The sequence below is a fragment of the Anolis carolinensis genome, chromosome 6 (genome assembly GCF_035594765.1).
Source record: "Anolis carolinensis isolate JA03-04 chromosome 6, rAnoCar3.1.pri, whole genome shotgun sequence".
NCBI classification, from domain to species: Eukaryota; Metazoa; Chordata; class Lepidosauria; order Squamata; family Dactyloidae; genus Anolis; species Anolis carolinensis.
Window position 1 is genome coordinate 52477244 of NC_085846.1, and position 20254 is coordinate 52497497.

The 20254-nt window shown below is 39.9% G+C and overlaps 1 protein-coding gene across 4 annotated transcripts in view; it reads left to right on the plus strand.

Moving 5' to 3' along the window:
* tpk1 (thiamin pyrophosphokinase 1) overlaps positions 1 to 20254 on the plus strand; it is a 379442-nt gene that overhangs the window by 139284 nt on the left and 219904 nt on the right. The window lies entirely within an intron of this gene.

Below are 20254 nucleotides of genomic sequence, written 5' to 3' on the forward strand. Positions count from 1 at the left end.
AGTGAGGAAATTCTTCCTAATGTTCAGGTGGAATCTCCTTTCCTGTAGTTTGAAGCCGTTGTTCCGCGTCCTAGTCTGCAGGGCAGCAGAAAACAAGCTCCCTCCCTCCTCCCTATGGCTTCCCTTCACGTATTTGTACATGGCTATCATGTCTCCACTCAGCCTTCTCTTCTGCAGGCTAAACATGCCCAGTTCTTTAAGTCGCTCCTCATAGGGTTTGTTCTCCAGACCTTTGATCATTTTAGTTGCCCTCCTCTGGACGCTTTCCAGCTTGACAACATCTCCCTTCAATTGTGGTGCCCAGAATTGGACACAGTATTCCAGGTGTGGTCTGACCAAGGCAGAATAGAGGGGTAGCATGACTTCCCTGGATCTAGACACTATACCCCTATTGATGCAGGCCAGAATCCCATTGGCTTTCTTAGCAGCCGCATCACATTGTAGGCTCATGTTTAACTTGTTGTCCACAAGGACTCCAAGATCTTTTTCACACATACTGCTGTCAAGCCAGGCGTCCCCCATTCTGTATCTTTGCATTTCATTTTTTCTGCCGAAGTGAAGTATCTTGCATTTGTCCCTGTTGAACTCCATTTTGTTAGTTTCAGCCCATCTCTCTAATCTGTTAAGATCGTTTTGAATTCTGCTCCTGTCTTCTGGAGTGTTAGCTATCCCTCCCAATTTGGTGTCATCTGCAAACTTGATGATCGTGCCTTCTAACCCTTCGTCTAAGTCGTTAATAAAGATGTTGAACAAAACCGGGCCCAGGACAGAACCCTGCGGCACTACACTCGTGACTTCTTTCCAAGATGAAGAAGACGCATTGGTGAGCACCCTTTGGGTTCGTTCGCTTAGCCAGTTACAGATCCACCTAACCATAGTTTTGTCTAGCCCACATTTTGCTAGTTTGTTTGCCAGAAGGTCATGGGGGACTTTGTCGAAGGCCTTACTGAAATCCAGGTACGCTACATCCACAGCATTCCCTGTATCGACCCAACTCATAACTCTGTCGAAAAAAGAGATCAGATTAGTCTGGCATGACTTGTTTTTGGTGAATCCGTGTTGACTATTAGCAATGACCGCATTTGTTTCTAAGTGTTTGCAGACTACTTCCTTAATGATCTTTTCCAGAATCTTGCCTGGTATCTGAGCAAGAATATGTTATGTGCTACCCAGAGCCACTCCTCAGGTTTTTTATCACAGGGTCTCAGCTGGTACCTTTTTAAATCATCCTTTCACAGCTAATCTCTGAGATTTGTGATCCCTTCTTTATTCCAGAGTAGGAAGTATTTTTAAGCCTTCACAAGGTGGCACCAAATGCTGGGGAGTGTCTGCTTGTTTGCTGAACTAGACCAGACAGAATGCTGGGAGCTGCTATCCAAGATAGTTTGCATCTCTCCCACATTGTAGAGCTGGTGCCTCAGCCATAGTGTTGGAGCAGAGAGAGAGAAGACCACCAAGAAGCTGTATGGATAAAGAGGTTGCTGTTTGTTGCTAGTTCCTTGGATCTTGGCTGCACCGTTGATCCATATGTCAAAGGAGCAACTATTAGAGTCATAAGGGGGAGACAATCACAGTTTTATCAAAGTTGGAAATGAAACAGGTCATCCGAGACTGTCTCTCAGATCAAATAGGCAAGATAGACTGAGTGAGAGTCCCCCTTGGTTGAAAATGTTGCTGTTGAATTCAAGGTATGTAAATGGAAAAACAAGTGTTATTCAATATTTGATTCTGGATGAACATGCTGAGCTGGCCTGTGATACAGAGATCTGGTTGAATGAGCCTGAGAGTAAATCTCTCTCAACTCTGCCTTCCAAGTTTTTCTGTATAGTGGCAGGCAGGACTTGTTGGGCAAGGAGATGAAATTGCAGTGGTCTTTTATGATTTCATCCCCTGACCAGGTGCCTGTAGGGTTTATGTGTGCATAGCTAAAGGTGAGTAGTCAGGACACAATTAGAATTTTATTGGTGTACTGTCCATCCCCTTGTTCAACGTTCTCCCTTCTTCAGCTAACTTGAGTGGTCTCAGGATTGGTGTTAGAATCTCACCAGTTAGTGCTGGGTGACTTCAACATCCATGCTGGGAATGCTCTGTCAGGAGTGGCTCAGAATTTCATGGCCTCTGTAGCAACTATGGGTGTGTCCGAAGTGATGTCTGCTCCTTTTCATTGTTCTAGACACACTCTGGACCAGGGGTCCCCAAACTAAGGCCCGGGGGCCGGATGCGGCCCATCGAAGCTATTTATCCGGCCCCCTGGCACAAAGGCAGAAAGGGGTTGGACTAAATGACCCAAGAGGTCTCTTCTTCTCTTCCAACCATTATTATTATTATTATTATTATTATTATTATTATTATTAACAACATTGAGGCTGGGTGGCCATCTGTCAGGGATGTTTTGCTTGTGCTTTTGGTGCACAAAGGCAGAAGGGGATTGGACTAAATGGCCCAAGGGGTTTCTTCCAACCCTCTTTATTATTATTATTATTATTATTATTATTATTATTATTATTATTAATAATAATAATAACATAGAGGCTGGGTGGCCATCTGTCAGGGGTGCTTTGCTTGTGCTTTCGGCGCACAAAAGCAGAAGGAGTTGGACTAAATGGCCCAAGGAGTCTCTTCCAACCCTCTTTATTATTGTGATTATGATTATGATGATTATTAATAACATTGAGGCTGGGTGGCCATCTGTCAGGGGTGCTTAGCTTGTGCTTTTGGTGCACAAAGGCAGAAGGGGGTTGGACACAATGGCCCAAAGGGTCTTTTTCAACCCACTTTTTATTGTTGTTGTTGTTGTTGTCATTATTATTATTAATTATTATTGCTCGGTGGCCAACAATAGTCCGGCCCTCCAATGGTCCGAAGGATCGTGAACTGGCCCCCTGTTTAAAAAGTTTGGGGACCTCTGCTCTGGACTTTATTTTCTATATGAGATGGGATGATGTGGAATGTGGTATGGAGAAATTCTTCACAGTTTCATTGTAATGGACCGAGTATTGCCTAGTCAAGTTTAGACTCACTGGGACTAATAACCTCTGTAGGGGTGTGGGACAGATTAGGATGATCCGCCCCAAGAGGTTGATGGATCTGGAGGAATTCTTGATGACTCTTGGTCATTTTCCTGTCACCTTGATTCTGTTGAAGCTCTGGCTGACCTCTGAAATAGGAATAGAGTTTATTTGAAGGCCTAGTTCACAGCAATGTGAGTTGTTTCAAGTGGTCATAGAGCTGTTTTACAGGGGAAAATAATGACCACTCAGTAGAATGCTGTCAAGAATTTGCACAGCAGTTTGCAGGACATGTAGCTCAGATTCTTTCCAACTTGTATGCTGTAATTGATACATTCCTCCTGAAGACACAGATTTGCAGTTTGGTGCATCTCCCTTTATAAACCTGTCTGGAGTCTGAGATCTCAGGAGAGACCCTTCTCATGGTCCCACCACCATCATAAGCATGATTGATTGATACTCTAGAGCAGAGGTCCTCAAACTTTTTAAGCCAAGGGCCGGTCCACTATCCTTCAGACTGTTGTGGGGCCGGATTATCATTTGAAAAAAAAAATACAAACAAATTCTGATGCACACTGCACATGTCTTATTTGTAATGCAAAAACAACAACAACAGCAACAACAACAACGAAAGAACAATACAATATTTAAAAATAAAAATAATTTTAACCAACATACATTTATCAGGATTTCAATGGGAAGTGTGCTTCTGCTTCTGGCCAATGAGATAGTCAAGTTAATTAGGGTTGCTGTTGTTGTTGTTGTTGTTGTTGTGTGCCTTCAAGTCATTTCAGACTTTGGGCGAGCCTAAGTCTAAAATGTATTTAATTATTATTTATTTATTTACTGCATTTATTTACTACATTTGTATCACACCCTTCTCACCCCAAAGGGGACTCAGGGTGGCTTACAAATTATATGTACATACAATATATTATATTATTAGCATAGCACAATATTAGCATCTATATATTACTTTATTGAACTATACCACTATACTGTAATATTATTAGTAATATTATATGTAATATAGAGTATGTAATTAATATTATTTTATGGTATTATTATTAGTGTTATATTGTATTACATTATAATATTATTATTATATGTATATACAATATATTATATTATAAAACTGAGGGCGGGGGCCAGGTAAATGACCTCGGAGGGCCGCATCCGGCCCCCGGGCCTTAGTTTGGGGACCCCTGCTCTAGAGAGAGGCCTTTTGATGACTGCCTGAGGGTTATGGTACTCGACTTTCAAGGAGGCCAGAATGCCTCCCATTCTTTGTTGTCCTTCTGGTAGCACGCTAACACCTTTTTATTAAAGAAGGCTTTTAAAGCAGAAACAGTTTAAGAACTGCCCAGAAGTTGCTGCATGGAGTTAAGAATTCTTTTTGAAACATTTTTACTTGTTTTAATAATGGTTATCTCAGTCCACGCAAGAAGATCCAACCAGCCCATCAACCAGGAAATAATGCCCAGCTGCTCCCTGGAGGGAAGGATATTAGAGGCAAAGTTGAAGTATTTTGGCCACATCATGAGAAGACAGGAAAGCTTGGAAAATATCATGATGCTGGGGAAAAAGGAAGGAAAAAGGAAGAGAGGCCAACCAAGGGCGAGATGGATGGACGGTATCCTTGAAGTGACTGGCTTGACCTTGAAGGAACTAAGGGCGGCAACGGCTGACAGGGAGCTCTGGTGTGGAGTGGTCCATGAGGTCACGAAGAGTCAGAAACGATTATGCGACTTGGCAGGGGGTTGGACTGGATGGCCCACAAGGTCTCTCCCAACTCTATGATTCTATGGTTCTATAATTACAATATTTAATTCTTTTTTAATATTTCTATTTTATAGGTTTTTAAATTGTATATATTTTATGGGTGTAAGCCATTTTGGATCCCAGTCCTGGAAGAAAGGTGGAGTGATTATGATGATGACAATAGAGTTTGTAATGTCATTGGGATGGCTTCAAGGCATTCTCAGAAAAGATATTCTGAATGAGGATGTGGTCTGCTGCCTTTATTCTGATTTGGTCTCAAGATACCACCCCTATCCAAACTGGCTATGTGATATTATTTCTTCATAAAATTAATATGTAATTTTGCACTAAAAAATTCATAGGAAGAAACCCATATAATTTAAATCAAGTTATTTGGCTGCAGGTAGAGTAAAAAAAAAAAAGCTTCTGTGGAAAACCTAAATAGATGAAGGGTATTCATGTGACTCTTCTCTCTGTCTTTTTTGTCCCCTCTCTCACACATCAACATATATTTTTAGGGTAAAATTTGATACTACTTTACTTATATCTACAATTTTCATAATAGGATATTCAAGGTTATAGTTGCACAGTACAAGTGCTCCTGAAATAATATGGGGATTTTTTTTTGTAAGTACATTGCAGAGGCAGCCTGAGGGCTTCTAAATAGAAAGTTTGGCTTCATGGGTAATTATTATGGTCCAATTTGAGGGCCCCAAATGAGAAAGGAATATTTCCTCTCCATATTTATCACAGCTGGATTTGTGCAACGGACAGAATGACAACATTTCAATGTTGAATATGCCTGGAAGGCAAAATCATACAGCTACCTATTAGATAGTCAGAGATTGGCAGTTCTCCATGAGGAATCTTTACATTTACTGTTTTTAAATGGATCCAATCCACAGAGTAAATTGAAATAAGCTGTTTTGAGTTGTAGGTACTGTAAGGATATTATTGGGTTGCCATATGTCTGACCTCATGGCCTATGTGAATAGGAACTTTCCTTCTAATCTGTTGCACATGCTAGAATGTGATGAAATTTCTCATTTTAAGAAATTATATACATATTATGACTTGGTGGTAGAATTATTCAGAACCACAAGTAAGGTTAGGAACTCCCTACATATAGTTAATTAAAACATCATGGAGGGTCTGTTAAGAGTCTATCCATCTTTCGGATAGTTTGAAATGGGTTTCAGTTTTGTTTAATTCTTATCCTCAAACTGAAAAATTCAAAACCTTAGTTTTATTAAAATATTAAGAATTCTCCTTTACAGATAACAGCCTTTTGATTGACTGATACTTCCCATGTTGGTTTGTCAAAGAAACTATGCCAGTCTACAATTCCATATTTTAAATTATAAAGGCATTTGTAGAAATTAATACAATGCAACCAGTTTACAATACATATTTAAAATTTGTCTTTTTTCTCTTTGAAGTGTTGTTAACAATATATGTTGTTATTTCCGCTGCATGTACAACATTCAACATAGAATCACAAAAACAGAGAGTTGAAAGTGTCCACAAGGGCAATCCAGCCCAATCCCCTTCACTTACAGAATCCTAGCTTGAGTGAAGTTGTTTATAACATTGTTCAATTCAGCCCTCAATGTATAGATCAGAAGTCACTTCCGACTCTTCGTGACTTCATGGACCAGCCCACGCCAGAGCTCCATGTCGGCCATCACCGACCTCAGTTCCTTTAAGGTCAAGCCAATCCCTTCATGGATATCATCCATCCATCTTGCCCTTGGTCGGCCCCTTTTACTTTTTCCTTCCATTTTCCTCAGCATCATTCTCTTCTCAAAGCTTTCCTGTCTTCTCATTATGTGGCCAAAGTACTTAATCTCTGCCTCTAATACCCTTCCCTTCAGTGAGCAGTCAGGCATTATTTCCTGGAATATGGACTGGTTAGATCATCTTGCGGTCCAAGGAACTCTTAGAATTTTATTCCAACAGTACAGTTCAAAAGCGTCTATCTTCCTTCGCTCAACCTTCCTTATGGTCCAGCTCTCACATCCATAGGTTACTAGGGAGAATACCATTGTTTTAACTATGTGGATCTTCATTGCCAATATGATGTCTCTACTTATTTATTTATTTCGTGTCAAAAGCATTGCATAACAAATACATTTTAAAAATGATGAAAAAAAATAGAGGAAATCACAAACAACTAAATAGTTTTAGACCAAAAGCAGGCAACAGCAACCGCATTGTCGGTAGCTTTAAGCAACTCCTCCTCTGTACATGAGGTAGGACATTGTGGGCAAGCATACATATGCAGAGTTGTTTGTTCTGCTCCACAGTCACACAAGGTGGAGGATTCCTCCAGGTAGTGCCACCTCGCCAAGTTGTCTTTAGATCTGCCCACTCCCCTTCTGAGTCTGTTCAGGGACTTCCAAGTTGCCCATTCTTGGTTTGCCCCTGGAGGAAGACCCTCGTGGGGGGCCATCCAGTTAGAATTGCCAGGTTTAGCTGCCCAGAGGGACACCCTTGCTGCTGCTGGAGGAACATCAAGAGGAGTGGTGGTTCTCATGAAGCCCTTCCTTGATTTGAGTCTGGTGGGAGGAGGCTGATAGTCATGCAGTGGATGGTTTTCACAATGTTCGACCTTATTTCTCTCACAGTTAGCAGCAACTTCCCGTCGCACGTCAGGAGGGGCAATGCCAGCTAACTTGTAGAGTTTGTCAACAGGTGTAGGTTTAAGGCATCCTGTGATTATTCTGCATGTTTCGTTTAGTGCTATGTCCACTTGCTTCGCATGGGCAGACTTTTGCCAGACAGGACAGGCGTACTCAGCAGTTGAGAAAGACAAGGCCAGGGCTGATGTTCTTATTACTTGTGGGTCTGCACCCCATGCACTGCCAGTCAGTTTCCGCAGGATGTTGTTGCGTGCAGCTACTTTGTGCTTGGTGTTCATGCAGTGTTTCCTATATGTTAGTGTTCGATCTAAGGTGACACCAAGATATTTAGGATGGAAACAGTGTTCGAGCTCTTGGCCTTCCCAAGTAACTTTCAGTTTCCTGTTGGCTTCACGGTTACGTAGGTGGAAAGCACACACTTGTGTCTTGGCAGGGTTAGGCTTCAGGTGGTTCTCTTTGTAGTAGCTGGAGAGGTCTTTCAAGGCATTAGTGAGTTGGTTTTCAACTGTTTCAAAATCTTTCGCTTGTGTTGTAAGGCCAAGGTCATCAGCATATATAAAGCTCTTTGTGAGTGGCGGTAGTGGCTGATCGTTCGTGAAGATGTTAAATAAGGTCGGTGCAAGAATGCTGCCTTGGGGTAAACCATTCTTTTGCCTCCTCCATCTGCTTTTCCGGCCCTGGTCTCTACTCTTAACTATTTTATCGAGAATGGTCATTGCTCTCTTTCCAAGAAGTAAATGTCTTCTGATTTCCCGGCTGCAGTCTGTGTCTGCAGTAATCTCCGTGCCTAGAAATATAAAGTCTGTTACTGCCTCCAAGTTTTCTCCCTCTATTTGCCAGTTATTAATCAGTCTGGTTGCCATAATCTTGGTTTTCTTGATGTTTAACTGCAACCCAACTTTTGCACTTTTTTTCTTTTACCTTGGTTATAAGGCTCCTCGGCTCCTCCTCGCTGAAATGAAATGATACTGTTCAATTATCCAGACGGACTCCAAAAGGAAGCCTAGAGAGAGAGGGATATTCCATTTTATGGGAGAGGGGAGGTGAAAGAGGGAAAACCATTTTCCTCATTTTCACTGGTTATCCCCACCCCTTTCCCCATATAATAAACAATGTTGTTTCGACCAGGGCAACATGGTTGAGGGAATAAGAGGACAACAGGGGGAAATGATTTAACTCCTTCAACTCCCCCCATTAAGTGGACTATCCTTCTGTCTCTAGTGCCCCCTTGTGGCCTCCACCATAATGGAACAGTACCAATGAAAATAATATAAAATTTTCTTTAATAGAAGAAAATATATTCTTCATATCCTTAAATTTTGGATTTCTACATGGTTTAAACAGTGACTGGGATGCAAGGCTACCTGGTCCTTGTCAAACAATTTAACCTTTGTATAGCAAAGCCAGCCTTTCAGAAGTGAAACATTCTCCTTCACAAAAGTCTGCTGAGGCCTAGCTTTGTTAGATATTGTAAAATTGTTAGATATATCTTTCATGTCAAAAATATCTGATAAGTAGGAAGTTGTCAGGACCTGTCAGAGGTTCAGGTTTCTTCTCACCATATTCAGAAACATGCTAATTCATAGTTGAAGAGATGATTGCTCACTTCTGATGCCTGACTTTCCTTGTGACCTTCCTAAGACTATCAGAGTTGTATCTGAATGCACTTTGAAACATTTTCTATTTTATTGTAAGGTATACTAGGAATCTGTGAAAACAAAAAAGAGGGTTTTGATTACCTTAGACACAAGCACCCTTGCTGTGTGATTCTTAGTGAACTATTCATTTATGCTCTCATTGGTGGGACTATGAAAATACTTCAGATCGGTGTTGGCATAGAAATTGATAACTAAAAACTTTAAATTGATGCTATTTTAAAGAAGTGAATAATGCATTGCAAAATTATAGGAGATGTTGGTGCAAAAGGCAGATGAAGGAAGTGCAAGAGGTATTTGTGGGCGGATTGTTTGATTTAAGGAACTTTAATGAATTTTCTAAGTACAGTATAGAACAGAATAACTTTATTGTCATTGTACATTTCCCCAGCACACATCACATGAACAACACACCCATCCCTCCATACTCCAACCACCCTGAACAGCCCCCAATGCCCACATCAGTGCGAAACCATTAAGTTCAATATAGCTACAGCTCTAGGATAAAAGCTATCTATCAGTCTGTTTGTTCAGATCTTTGTCATTGTGTGCCATCTGCCAGATGGTAATAATTTTTTCAAAATAATATGCCAGGTGAGATAGGTCTTTAAGAATCTTCTGAGCTTTCTTAAGGTTGAAGGATTTGCTAAGTTCTTCCAAAGAAGAGAGAGGGAAAACAATGATTCTCTGTGCAGTACTGGTGACCCTTTGGAATGCCTTCTTAATACCATCTTATTCATATTCATGCTCCAAAATACACATTCTTCCAGAAGTGTTTGTTGTCCCCTTTAGGTCCTCCAGTACATTTCTATGGTATGCTTTCAGCCCAAGTATAGACAAAATATAGAGTTTGGTATTTTCTGTGGTTTTAGAGATCTATAGGGGTTGTACACTTGCATGCGTATTGAACTTAGAATTATACTTTAGATATGTACAGAGCTTTGGATAATTACCTTCTGAACCACAATTCAAAAAGTAGATGTAAGTCATCCTATGCTAAACTATGTTGAAAGAAAGACAGAATATAATTAAGTAAGTAAGTAAGCTTCCACAATCCCCCACCTTGCATGGCCATTCCACTCTCCAAGCTTCTGACATTCTTAATAAACAAAAAAGAAGAAGAAGAAAGAAACATGGACAGAGCTAAGCAGATAGCAGCATTCCTAAATGAAGTGTTGGTGACTTACCTGACTTAATCTTCTCTCTCCATACATATCAGAGAAGCCTTTTCTTTGGATCCCAATGTAAAGTGGTAGAGCAAAGCATACTTCATCTGAGATTTAAAAAATGCACAGCACACTTATTTTAACCACTTGAGAAATATTTAATAGATGCTCAACCTGTTTACATCTTACCTGCAATTCCAAAACCCGATATACTCCAAAATCTGAAATTAGCTAAATAGTGGCAGACATAGTAACACCTTTGCATAGATTTGGTTTTTATTCACAACATTATTTCAGATATTATTTCAGTGTGTACAGGATTCTCAAACCTTTAAAACTGAGGGAGAGGAGGGCTATAGTTTGAAGGGAAAAAATGAATTCTTATGCACACAGCATATATCTTATTTGTAGTGCAAAAAATACATGAAAAAACAATACAATATTTAAAATGAAGAACAATTTTAACCAACATAAACTTACCAGCAGTGGGAAGTATGGGCCTGTTTTTGGCTGTTGTTGTTGTTCTTGTTGTTCTTGTTCTTGTTGTTGCATGCCTTCAAGTCGTTTCAGACTTAGGGAGATTAGGACAGGAACCGTGTAAATGATTTTGGAGGGCCGCATCCAGCCTATGGACCCGTTGTGCTTCGGCCAAATGAAGATGAGGGGATTGGGGTTTCAGAGCCTGGGAGAGTGATAGATAGTTCTTTAGATAAGGTAAAGGAGGGGATTTCAGTGCAAGATTCTGTCTGTAAAATGGAGTTTGAAAGTGGAATTGGAAAGTGGAAAGGGACAAATGCAAGATACTCCACTTAGGCAGAAAAAATGAAACACAAAGATACAGAATGGGGGACACCTGGCTCGACAGCAGTACGTGTGATAAAGATCTTGGCTGCTTTCTACCAAGGGGAATCCTTTGTTGGCCAGCTTGAATAGCATTGCATAGCCTTGCAGCATTTAAGCCTGGCTGCTTCCTACCTAGAGGAATCCTTTATTGGCCAGCTTGAATAGCACTGAATAGACTTGCAGCTTCAAACCCTGGGAGCTTCCTACCTAGGGGAATCCTTTGTTGGCCAGCTTGAATAACACAGCACAGGCATTCCACAGCAACAGATCACCAGCGTTCACACAACACAACTCCTTATACAGGAAACGTACTTATACCATCACCTAGCATTCCGGTATAACCCAGCTGAGGACTACAGTTTAAGCTGGGATGTAATCGGCACTTTCTGATTACTTTATTTTCCATACCACCAGTGTTATTTTCCATACCACAGCAACATGTGGCCGGGCATGGCTAGTGTTTTATAATGATGTATTTTAACTGTGTTGTACCCTGCCTCAAGGAGAGGCAGGTAAGAAATGACAACAACAACAACAACAACAACAACATATCCAGAGTGTAGCACCATACATTGGAACAACTATGAGAAATGAATTAGATCTGAAAAGGAGAAAATGCCATGCACTTTTGACATGCACTGCAAAAATTTAGCACCTCGCGTACACATTTGTAGTGAACAGCATGAAGTTACTCTGCTGAAGAATTAGAAAATAATTCTATGCTTGCTAAAAGATTGTACTTGCTGTTGTAGAATGGTTTCTTGCATCATGCACATTTTAATCTCTAGGTAGCTTTTCTGGTTAAAAATGTTCATATAAAAAGCAGACTATCTTGGATTATATTTCTGCAAAGTTTCAGTTGGGTTAGATTTGTTCAATTTGTGCATCATAATATTCCAATCTGCCTCTAAGAAAAATGGAATAATATGATTTTGTTGTTATGAGTTTTGAGAGATCAGTGAAAGAAAGTCATAATTGACAATAGAGATGGTGATAAATCCTGGGGTAGGAGATTTGTAGCAAAACACACTCTGCAGTGATAAGAAACTATCCCTTTCAATCATTTGCAGCAGAGTTAATGCACTCTGCATTAACAGTGAAAAGTGGGTAAACAAACTACAACAGCAACAAGCTTTGCCAATTTGCTGTTAGTGCTAACTTTAATTTAGGGGAAAAACAAAGTAAAGGGACTTGTCAGAACTACTTAAACAGTGTTTGTTCTATCCCATTTTCAAAATCACAATACTTAATCTGCCTCTTAAGAAAAATGGAATAATATGATTTTGTTGTGACAATTTGAAAGAGAAAAGTAGAACTAGGCCTTCTTTATAACCTCTGGGCATCACACAAATGGGGTTACCTGCATCATTTGGGACCTTAGAAATAGGGAATAAGTGTTGTGGTATAGCCCATTTCCCACATGACAAATGTGATTAGTGCCATTCAAAGTGCTTTATGTGCTTAGGAGAGGGGCACAATGTAAGGACTTCTTTGTATTGGCAAGTATTCATCCCTCAGGCTCCTCCAGGCTTAAAGTTCTGCTGTGAGAGAACACCTTGAAAGCTACTGACTCCATGCCTGAAACCAGGCCACTCTTCTCAGTCTCTGCTGAGGTCTATTCTCAAAAACTCTCAAAAGTTCCACACTTAACTTCACCCCCAATCATCTCAAGTTCCTCAGTAAGAGTAGCCCTTAAGAAATTATTGCTGGAATTTACATCTAGACTAGAGTAAACTCAAGTCAACACGAACCATCCTGTGTTGGAGCCAGATACTTGGTCCTAATCTGGGAAGATTGTTGACCAAGATTAAATTCATCATAAGAGAAATATGTCATGTTTTAGGGCTCTCACCCAATAACGAGAGCCCTGAGGACAAAGTTTAACCAAATAACCCCAGGATGTGCCAAGCCAGTTTAGTTAACAGAACTTAAACACAGAATATTTTTAACGTCTGACTGCAGAACAGAAATGCAGCACATAGCTGGGATAATAAAAAAAACAGAGTCCCAAATCACAAAGGCACAGTCTGTACTCCAAAATCAAGTCCAAAGGTACAAGCCAGATACTTGGTCCCAATCCCCTCACACTCTGGGAAGATTGTTGACCAAGATTAAATTCATCATAAGAGAAATATGTCGTGTTTCAGGGCTCTCACCCAATAACGAGAGCCCTGAGGACAGAGTTTAACCAAACAACCCCAGGATGTGCCAAAGTCAGTTTAGTTAACAGAACTTAAACACAGAATATTTTTAACGTCTGATTACAGAACAGAAATGCAGCACATAGCTGGGATAATAAAAAACAAAGTCCCAAGTCACAAAGGCACAGTCTGTACTCCAAAATCAAGTCCAAAGGTACAAGCCGGTATTCAATTTCATAAATCAAGCCAGGAGGTCAGTGCAGAATTCAGATACAAGGTCTCACGGTATAATGAGATCCAAAGCAGGGTTTCAAAATACAGCAGAGTTCAAAAGAGGATTATAAGAACAAGGTCTGGGTCTAGAGCAGGGGTCCTCAAACTTTTAAAGTGGAGGGCCGGTTCATGGTCCCTCAGATTGTTGAGGGGCCGAACTATCATTTGAAAAAAAAATGAACAAATTCCTATGTACACTGCACATATCTTATTTGTAGTGTAAACGCCCCCCCCAAAAAAACAACAACAATCATTTATTTATTTATTTGCTACATTTCTACCCCACCCTCTCTCACCCCGAAGGGGACTCAGAGCGGCTTACAAGTTGTATGTACATACAATATATTATACTATTAGCATAGTACAATATTAGCATTATATATTAATACAGGGGTCCCCAAACTTTTTAAACAGGAGGCCAGTTCACGATCCTTCGGACTGTTGGAGGGCCGGACTATAGTTGTCCACCGAGCAATATTAATTAACAACAACAACAGCAACAACAATAATAAAGAGGGTTGGAAGAGACCCTTTGGGCCATTGAGTCCAATCCCCTTCTGCCTTTGTGCGCCAAAAGCACAAGCAAAGCACCCTGACAGATGGCCACCCAGCCTCAATGTTAATAATAATAATAATAATAATAATAATAATAATAATAATAATAATAATAATAAAGAGGGTTGGAAGAGACCCCTTGGGCCATTTAATCCAACTCCTTCTGCCTTTGTGCACCAAAAGCACAAGCAAAGCATCCCTGACAGATGGCCACCCAGCCTCAATGTTTAATAATAATAATAATAATAATAATAATAATAATAATAATAATAATAATAATAATAAGGGTTGTAAGAGAAGAAGAGACCCCTTGGGTCATTTAGCCCAACCCCCTTCTGCCCTTGTGCCATGGGGGCCGGATAAATAGCTTTGGTGGGCCGCGTCTGGCCCCCGGGCCTTAGTTTGGGGACCCCTGGTCTAGAGATCTAACCCAGGGGTAACAGCCAAGATCCAAGACACAGGTCATATAGTTCGATGTTACTGCTACCAAAGGGGTCCCTTTTTATCCAGAGATTCTCAACTGCTACTCACTTCAGCCTTCACAATAATCCCTGAAGCTGGCAAAACATTACTCAGTTGGACTTGTTCTATACTGATCTCTGTGCCATCCAGTACAGTATCGAATTGAATTAATTCACTCTTACTAGGACTCTCCTACAGTAAGGTCTCTGCCAGGCCATACTCAACTTCATCAGTTCTGATATCGGCAATGGCTGTGGGAGGAATGCCTCCTTTGAAATCGGCATCTAGAGTTTCCAATCAGACTCTTACCTGGAGTCCATTGAATCAGATGTGGAGTCGAGACTCATTTTCAGCATCTCCAGACCTCCTGGTTATTGAACCTCTTCCAACATTGATGGGGGAACATGATCCAGATGGTTGATGATGATCTGCCATTTGCATACAGTTACTTTGGATGGCCAGGCAAGGACACAAGAGAATTCCTTCTTAATGGCTGCTCCCGCTCTCTGAAGCTCCCTTCCATAGAAGACTAGGTTGTATTCCCCCCCCCCCCCCCCACCACCACCCAGTTTCTTTTGCTGGCAAGCAAAGATAATATTATAGCAGGATAAGGCTATTCATTTTATTGCGAAGCCCCCTGCCCAATTTTGTATGTTTTCACATTGATTTTAAAATATTTATGACGTGCTATCAATTGCTTTAACATATTTAATTTGCTGTCTTTAGCAGTAAAATAGCAATATTTGAGAATTTATCCATTCTCTTGTGATTGAGTGTTTAGTTATGAGAAGGTTGCAAGCCCAACACAGACCTCAACTCTTATGCAAAGGACTGAAAATGTGACTCATTTTCCCATGATTATGAGTACAGTAGAGTCTCACTTATCCAACATAAACGGGCTGGCAGAATGTTGGATAAGCGAATACGTTGGATAATAAGGAGGGATTATGGAAAAGCCTATTAAACATCAAATTAGGTTATGATTTTACAAATTAAGCATCAAAACATAATGTTATACAACAAATTGAACAAGTAGTTCAATATGAAGTAATGTTAAGTAGTAATTACTGCATTTTCGAATTTAGCCCCAAAATATCACAATGTATTGAAAACATTGACTACAAAAATGCGTTGGATAATCCAGAATGTTGGATAAGTGAGTGTTGGATAAGTGAGACTCTACTGTATTAAGAAATATTCCCTTTGTTTTATATTTTGGTAACAAGTTGCCTTGGTACAATGTGAGCAACTTTTTTCACTTTCAAAATCTGTCTGATGGAAATTCCAAATAGCAATTCAAATCACTTTTAAGCAGGGTTCATTCTATCATACTCAGAGCTGTTTGTTTTCTTAGAGTCAGAAATCGATAAAGTTGCTTTGGGGGAAAACAAAGAATTGTGCAATGAAAAAAGAAGAAATAGTTACAGTCAGAATTAGAAGTTTGTACAGGCCCACACTGAATTATTGAACAATCTAATTTTCAGACTTCAAAAACCTATCAGTACCGAGATAGCTGCATTTCAGTGTCACATTTAAATTATTACCTTAGAAGAAAACATCTACAATTCACATTTTCACAGCTTTATTTAATTGCCATTGAGGTGTTTTTACTCTCTCATTTTGACGTTGTTGTTCTTATAATACATGTATAAGATTATCTCCAGAAATAAGTGAAAGTGGAAAGGTGGAACAGTTGGGGGTTCAAAAAATCAGCCATGGTAGAAGAATGAACAGTGTGGACAAAGGTACAGAGTATTTTAAACCATTCCCCCCCCCCCCCAAAATGTCTGAAGACAATAAAATTAGTTAACAGTAATTTAAATATTATCAAAGGAACTACTTTTTTAACACAATATTTCACGGGAAATTGATTACTAAGAAATATTCTGATAGAGGCTGCTGCTTCTAAGGCAAAAAACTAGCCCAAAAATATAGAAAAAATTATTTACAGGTCACTGTGACTACTGTACCTTAACTTCTATAAAAAAAAAAAGAATCATCGCCTTTTCTTAGTAGAGTGGTGAAAGGCAAGATTATGAGTATCAGCATCTTTATTAATGATTTAGATGTAGGGCTAGAAGACATGATCATCAAGTTTGCAGATGACACCAAAGTGGGAGGGATAGCCAATACTCCAGAAGACAGGAGCAGAATTCAAAATGATCTTAACAGATTAGAGAAATGGGCTGAAACTAACAAAATGAAGTTCAACAAGGACAAATGCAAGATACTCCACTTAGGCAGAAAAAATGAAATGCAAAGATACAGAATGGGGGGTGCCTGTCTCGACAGCAGTATGTGTGAAAAAGATCTTGGAGTCCTCGTGGACAAGTTAAATATGAGCCAACAATGTGATGCAGCAGCTAAGAAAGCCAATGGGATTTTGGCCTGCATAAATAGGAGTATGTTGTCTAGATCCAGGGAAATCATGCTACCCCTCTATTCTGCCTTGGTCATATCATACCTGGACTACTGTGTCCAATTCTGGGCAATGCAATTCAAGGGAGATGTTGACAAGCTGGAATGTGTCCAGAGGAGGGTTAGTAAAATGATCAAGAGTCTGGAGAACAAGCTGTATGACGAGTGGCTTAAAGAGCTGGGCATGTTTAGCTTGCAGAAGAGAAGTCTGAAAGGAGACATGATAGCCATGTATAATTAAATATGTGAGGAGAAGTCATAGGGAGGAGGGAGCAAGCTTGTTTTCAGCTGCCCTGGAGAATAGGATGCGAAACAACGGTGTTAAACTACAGGAAAGGAGATTCCACCTGAACATTAAGAAGAACTTCCTCACTGTGAGAGCTGTTTGGCAGTGGAACTCTCTCCATTGGACTATGGTGGAGGCTCCTTCTTTGGTAGCTTTTAAGCAGAGACTGGATGGCCATCTGGCGGGGGTGGTTTTGAATGTGATTTTCCTGCTTCCTGGCAGGACTGGATGGCCCATGAAGTCTCTTCCAACTCTATGATTATATGATTCTCCCAGGAAAACTAAGTATAGACTCCTTCAACTCTTTTCACCTTGGGGCCACTACTGGCCTTTTTGAATGCCTGGGTAGAAAAATAGCAGGGATGGTTGGTCTGATGTGGTGCTTTCCCATTTCTTTTCTATCTGTTAGAAGTCGAAATGAAAGCATTACATGAGTGGTTGACTAAGATCCCATATACATTGCCATAAAAATATGATTTAAAACTGCATGATATGGTCAGTGTAAAGTGATATAATGCAGTTTAGTGCAATTAAACTACAGTAGAATCTCACTTATCCAAGTTAAACGGGCCGGCAGAAGCTTGGATAAGCGAATATCTTGGATAATAAGGAGGGATTAAGGAAAAGCCTATTAAACATCAAATTAGGTTATGATTTTACAAATTAAGCGCCAAAACATCATGTTATACAACAAATTTGACAGAAAAAGTAGTTCAATACGCAGTAATGTTATGTTGTAATTACGAATTTAGCACCAAAATATCATGATATATTGAAAACATTGACTACAAAAATGGCTTGGATAATCCAGAAGCTTGGATAAGCGAGGCTTGGATAAGTGAGACTCTACTGTATATCATATGCCAGTGTAGATGGGCCTTAGTGTTCAAAGAGCAAAAATATGCTAGAAATATTTTAAACAAGTGTTTTTTTTTTGGTTAGGACATGAATTCTTGGTGGATTTTTGTAGCTGCATATTTTTAGCACACCAATGAATTCATGACTGCAGATGTATGCAGTTCCTGACTTTTATTAGGACTATAAACCAATTTAAAATGCAATTGGCTTAATGTTTGAACATTAATTCATTCATTAGTTGATTTGAATAAGACTTAAATCTCCATATTGGGTTTAGAATTAAATTAAAATACTTATGTTTAGATAGGAAAAGGGGAATAGGAAGAACATCATAGCCCACAAGGAGCAAGAAACACTTCGAACTGGAATATATGGATACCAACGAATATAGTACCACAGGATTTCTAGGTGATCTCAGATTTAGACACTTTTGTTTGCTTCCATTGTTGACACATTATTGTTAGTGTGCTCTTCCTCTGGACTTCTCCCAACTCTGAGCGGAAGTAGTGGCCCTTCCTTCCTCTCTGGTTTCTTCTCATTTATGGAATTTCCTCCCCAGAGACCCAGTTGGTGCTAATATCATTTTTTAATGATAGAGAAAGAAAAGATGGAGAACATGAAGCTGTCTTCCAATTAAACCATAAATGTTGTGATAAAAAAGCATTGACATACACTTCAAACACTACATAAAACAGTGGGAAATCAGCACCCTAGAAATCAGGCATTAAAAGTGCAAAAATAGATAACAGACTTAATTAAAACCATTAAAGCCTGTCAGTGTCTTTTGAACCCAAAGTGTTGGAAATTAGTTGGATTTTTTGTTCTTTCAGATCTTCTTTCCTATTTTTTTCTCTTTAAAATGATGTAATATAGTTTGCTTTTTAAAATTACTTTGGATACTCAATTTGTAAGGCAGCATATATTGACCAGGGAGTCAATCACCCAAAGCTTGAGAATATTATCTCCACCCACTTCCAAAATATACAAGGAGTACACCTTGATTTTGCCATTTTAAGTAAGGGACATTTTAATATGCCACTGTATGTAATGAGACTTGAGCATCCACAGATTTATAAATGGACAGCAACAAAAACTCAATAAATACAAAATATTCTTGATACAAAGACTTACACCGTGTTGCAAGGAAGCATTTCTATATAAGTACTAGCTGTGCCCGGGCACGCGTTGCTGCAGCATGTGGGAATCATTTGTTGGCCAGATGGAATAGCAGTGAATAGCCTTGCAGCCTCAAAGCCTGGCTTTTTTATTTTTTTGGGAATCCTTGTTTGGTGAGCTGGAATACAATGGAATAGGCTTGCTGCTTGGGAGGCTGGGTACTTGCGTTCTAGGGGAATGGTTTTTTGGGCTGCTAGAATTGAAATGAATAGCCTCACTAATTCAAAGCCTGACTGCTTGCTACCTAGGGGAATCTTTGGGTGGTCAGATTCAATACTACAGAGTAGTATCGCTACTTCAAAGCCTGGCAGTCTTCTACCAAGGTTAATCCTTTGTTGGTCTGGTTGAATTGCACTGAATAGCCTTGCAGCTTCAATGCCTGGCTGCGTTATAGCTAGGGGAATTCTTGTTTGACAAGCTGGAATAGCACCCTCAATCAAAGAGCCGCTTTGAAGCCTGGCTACTTGCTTTGTAGGGGAATCATTGTTTGGCCAGCTTAAATTGCACTGAATAGTCTTGCAGCTTGCAAGCCTGGCCGCTTTCTACCTTGTGCAATCCTTGGTTGCCCAAATTGGATGGCAATTAATAGTCTCGGTGTGGCAAGTATGGATGCTGCAACTAGTCACCTTGATTAGCATTTAATGGCCTTGCAGCTTCAAAACCTTGCTGCTTCCTGCCTGGGGGGAATCCTTTGTTGGGAGGTGTTAGCTGGCCCTGATTGTTTCCTGTCTGGAATTCCCCTGTTTTCAGAGTGTTGCTCTTTATTTACTGTCCTGATTTTAGAGATTATATTGTTCTGTATTATTATACTACAGTAATTTTAGATATTATATTTATAATCTTGTATTATCTGCTTAGAAATGGATTTTATGAGGCCCCTTCTACACAACTATATAAAATCCACACTGAACTGGATTATATGGCAGTTTGGACTCAAGATAATCCAGTTCAAAGCCGATACTGTGGATTATGTGCCTTGACATTTGGGGTTATATAGCTGTGTGGAAGGG